We start from the raw sequence: 5608 nt of genomic DNA, 5'->3' as shown, positions 1-5608 counted from the left end.
AGCTCATGAACAAGACGTTGACGAATCGGACTTTCCCTCAAAATTAGAAGGAGGCTAGACTGGTTCTGCTCCCGAAACCGGTTACTGAACAGCAGTAGGAAAAGTACAGACCAGTCTGTCTTCTAAACGAGCTGGCGAAGCTTTACGAGAGGCTGACTGTGAACCGAATATGGGAAGAAATTGGCTAGGGGAGGACTTTCAAAGGAAAGCGACCGTTGACTCTGTTCGTTACGTTGTGGACTGGGCCAAGACTTTGCGCCAGGCACCTGGCGAAACGCATTTTATAGTGTCCCCTGGAAGGGATCAGGAGCAGGGGCCTGAGTGAATATCTGGTGGCGATAGCTAACAACTATCTCCACGATCGGAGTATCATCGTCTATACAGAAGAGGTGATGCGTTTCATCACTACGTGTGGGGGTACCACAAGGGTCGGTGCTAGGTCCACTCTTGTGTTATACGGTATACGATGACCTCCTGAAGATGGAGCTTCAAGACGGGGCACAGGTGGTGGTCACGTATGCCAATGACCTGGCACTACTACTTGCTAGAGCCGCACGGAAAAGCAGGTGGAAAACACCGCCAATATTGCAATAACATTAATCAGTGTCTGGTTACGGAGGAAAGGAATGAAAGTTGCTCGAAGGAAGACGGTAGCTGTTGTGGGACGCGTGGACTTCAAACTATAGCAATCGAGGTTAGGGTGGTGGAGCAGTGGAGTGCAAGGTATCTAGGTTTCTGGGTAGATAGATCAGGGCTCTTCACCACCAATCTCCGGGAGATTAATACTAAATGTGAAGCAGTTATTGCCACATTAAGTCGACTGATGACAATGCGGGCAGGCCCGAATGCCAGCAAAACAAGACTGATTATGTCAGCTGCGCGGTCAACACTTACGTATGCAGTTCCGGTCTGGGTGGACGCACAAGATCTGAAACGAAATGTGGACAGGCTGGCCTCGCTGCAACGAAGAGCAGCGATTAAGGTGACGGCTGCATATCGGGGGATGCGGTGCAAGTGATTGCGGGCATCCCTCCGATCTCGAGGTGCAGCAAGGTGGAAGATAGCGACACGATTGGCAAGGCCTTTGGGATGCCTCGCGAAAAGGCGCTTGGACTCGACGGTTGATCCTCCATCTGGCCCCCTGGATTCAGAGGAAGCATGGAGAGGTTTCCCATGTGTTTTTAAGATATGTCAAGTGGCCGTTGTGGTTATGACTTCTTTTGTACAGTTAATTAAACCCATCGTGGGAACTTTGTGCTGGGCCAAACCACGGATATTTTTGTTCTTTTCTTTTTAAACGAACTACAGTGCTGTAATTGTGTCTATGTTTTCATATGCGTTTCCTTATCAATCAATTTTTCTTTGTATCTAAATACATAGATACAAAGAAAAATTGTATCTATTACAGTAGTAGTTACCTACCTTAGTTTTCATACACGGTTCTCCTTTTTCTGCCTGGATCTAATAGATAGAAAGGCTGTTAGTGTTCTCCTTGTATATATTTTTCATTGTCGTGTCCTCCACTCGATATCTGTCTTTCTATGAACAATAGATTACCCAAGAGTCCTTTTTGGGTTCGCAATTAAGTGGCGATAGATTTTTTATTTTCTTGTACATGATGTAAATGATGATTTTTGTATATGTGTATTTTATTTTATTTTTGTTTAAATGTATATTAAGGTGTTGTACACGGGCTGTGTTTTATTTACCTCCAAATTAATTAACATTTTAGTATATAAACTGTTTATAAGGGACTTGGCCTTTCTGTCTGTTTTTCATTTAGTATGTCAATGGCGTAAGTCGTTCTGATTCTTTGATTTGTGAGCATTTGTTGCTCAGGGATCTTTATTAAAAAATATGTCTAGTTGTAGGTCCTGTTACTTTTTTGTTCAATTTTTATATGTTCTATTCTTATCTTATAGGATGTTAGGTCCATAATGACGAGTTAGCATTCCAGTAAGGTGACACCTAAAAATACTGGGATTATGTCACGGGGTTATTGCATAGAAAATAAGTATATTTAAAAAAAAAGACTGGCGAAAAAAACGTGATCGCCAAGGATCGAATCGTGGACACGTGTAGGGACACGAGAGATAGCCTCAATGCTGAGGCCGTTTTAGTCACCCACACGCAAGAGTGGTTGGATTGGGGGCTCCGATGAAGCATTGAGGACCCTCAAGGTATGCGAGGTGGGCGTGTGATTCAGAAGGGGTATGCATGGGGTGCATACCCGGACCCTGATAAGAATATAAGGACGGGAAAGGTAGCGTTCCTAGTATTTGAGATTACACTAATGGTTAAATCATTGATAGACATTGGCAATATAATTTGTAAGAATGTTTAAGCAAGAAGTTTGTTATATTGTCACCACCATGCTAAAGTAATGAATGTGAAAAATTGCATTTTTTAGATTTGTCAGTTTATGACTATCTGAACGTCCTGCATGTTGTCCTAAATTATCCAATCTCTTTTAGGAAGCCTAGTTTAAACCTTTCCACTTTTATGAATATGCATTCCTATTCAAAATTTAACATTGAAGCTTTAACTCTCCTGAAAAGTTAAGTTTTTCACATTTGTTACTTTAGCATGGTGGAGACAATATATTATTTGATAATGTAAATTTATTGTGTTCTCACAGCTTTTTGCAAAACACAAATCAAATTTTGTCATCAAATATTAATATTTTATCAGTGTTATGTTAATGTACCAAATCTAAACTAACATTTGTTGTGCGTTTGATATTACAATAATTGTTAAATCGTTGATAGACATTGCCAATAAAATTTGTAAAAATGTTTGACTTAAGCAGTGTATTATATATTATTTGAAACTGTAAAATTATTTTATGTGCCCTCGTCGCTTTTTAAGTCCACAAATTAAATTTTGTTATCAAATATTAAATGTAAATTATTTGTCAGTGTTATGTTAATGTACTAAATAATCTACCCTAACATTTATTGTGTATTTGAGATTACAATTATGGTTAAATCGTCGATAGACATTGGCAATATAATTTGTAAAAATTCTTAAGCAAGCATTATCAGTATATTACATATTATTTGATAATATAAAATTTATTTTGTGTGCTCTCGCCGCATTTTAGGTACAAAATTCAAATTTTGTCTTCAAATATTAAATGTTATCTTATAGCAAGTCTTTCCTAAAACCAATTTGATATAATAATGAACAATTTGATCAGGAATTTGTGTGTAGATTACATTGGTCATACTACATATTACATGAGGTGTACCCTAATTATTTTAACAAGATGTGTAACCCATTTTGATAACTGTTATATTATTGATGATGATGATGATGATGATTATGATCGCTGAACAATGAACTCTGACCTGACCCAATCGGTACTCATTGAAACGTGATCTGTGATCTAATCGGTGCTCACTGAATGGGGATCAAGCATTCAATGAACGGTGATTTATGATCTGATCGGTGCTCAATGAATAATGGTGATCGTGATCCGATCGTCGCTCAATGACAGCTGATAAGTGATGGTGGTGATTATTTGTCAGTGTTATGTTAATGTACTAAAAAAATCTACCCTAATATTTGTTGTGTATTTGAGATTACAATTATGGTTAATTCGTCGATAGACATTGGCAATATAATTGTAAAAATTTGTAAGCAAGCAGTATATTATATATTATTTGATAATGTAAATTTATTTTATGTGCTCTCGCTGCGTTTTAGGTACGAAATTCAAATTTTGTCTTCAAATATTAAATGTTATCTTATAGCAAGTCTTTCCTAAAACCCATTTGATATAATAACGGATAATTTGACGGAATTTGTGTGTGGACTACATTGGTCATACTACATATTACATGAGGTGTACCCTAATTATTTTAACAAGATGTGTAACCCATTTTGATAACTGTTATATTATTGATGATGATGATTATGATCGCTGAACAATGAACTCTGACCTGACCCAATCGGTACTCATTGAAACGTGATCTGTGATCTAATCGGTGCTCACTGAATGGGGATCAAGCATTCAATGAACGGTGATTTATGATCTGATCGGTGCTCAATGAATAATGGTGATCGTGATCCGATCGTCGCTCAATGACAGCTGATAAGTGATGGTGGTGATTATTTGTTGTCAGTGTTATGTTAATGTACTAAAATAATCTACCCTAATATTTGTTGTGTATTTGAGATTACAATAATGGTTAAATTGTCGATAGATATTGCCAATAAAATTTGTAAAAGCAAGCAGTATATATATATTAGTTGATAATGTAAAATTTATTTTGTGTGCTCTCGCCGCATTTTAGGTACGAAATTCAAATTTTGTCTTCAAATATTAAATGTTATCTTATAGCAAGTCTTTCCTAAAACCAATTTGATATAATAATGGACAATTTGATCAGGAATTTGTGTGTAGATTACATTGGTCATACTACATATTACATGAGGTGTACCCTAATTATTTTAACAAGATGTGTAACCCATTTTGATAACTGTTATATTATTGATGATGATGATGATGATTATGATCGCTGAACAATGAACTCTGACCTGACCCAATCGGTACTCATTGAAACGTGATCTGTGATCTAATCGGTGCTCACTGAATGGGGATCAAGCATTCAATGAACGGTGATTTATGATCTGATCGGTGCTCAATGAATAATGGTGATCGTGATCCGATCGTCGCTCAATGACAGCTGATAAGTAATGGTGGTGATTATTTGTCAGTGTTATGTTAATGTACTAAAATAATCTACCCTAATATTTGTTGTGTATTTGAGATTACAATTATGGTTAATTCGTCGATAGACATTGGCAATATAATTGTAAAAATTTGTAAGCAAGCAGTATATTATATATTATTTGATAATGTAAATTTATTTTATGTGCTCTCGCTGCGTTTTAGGTACGAAATTCAAATTTTGTCTTCAAATATTAAATGTTATCTTATAGCAAGTCTTTCCTAAAACCCATTTGATATAATAACGGATAATTTGACGGAATTTGTGTGTGGACTACATTGGTCATACTACATATTACATGAGGTGTACCCTAATTATTTTAACAAGATGTGTAACCCATTTTGATAACTGTTATATTATTGATGATGATGATGATGATGATTATGATCGCTGAACAATGAACTCTGACCTGACCCAATCGGTACTCATTGAAACGTGATCTGTGATCTAATCGGTGCTCACTGAATGGGGATCAAGCATTCAATGAACGGTGATTTATGATCTGATCGGTGCTCAATGAATAATGGTGATCGTGATCGGATCGTTGCTCAATGACAGCTGATAAGTGATGGTGGTGATTATTTGTCAATGTTAAGTTAATGTACTAAATAATCTACCCTAATATTTGTTGTGTATTTGAGATTACAATAATGGTTAAATTGTCGATAGATATTGCCAATAAAATTTGTAAAAGCAAGCAGTATATATATATTAGTTGATAATGTAAAATTATTTTACATGCTCTTGCCGCTTATTAGGTCTGCATATCAAATTTCGTCATCAAATATTAAATGTAATATAGCAAGTCTTTCCCAAAACCAATTTGATATAATAATGGATAATTTGACCAGGAATTTGTGTGTGGACTACAT

The sequence above is a fragment of the Lycorma delicatula genome, chromosome 12, assembly GCF_047948215.1.
Source record: "Lycorma delicatula isolate Av1 chromosome 12, ASM4794821v1, whole genome shotgun sequence".
Classification (NCBI taxonomy): Eukaryota; Metazoa; Arthropoda; class Insecta; order Hemiptera; family Fulgoridae; genus Lycorma; species Lycorma delicatula.
Note: the sequence above shows the minus strand (reverse complement) of the source record.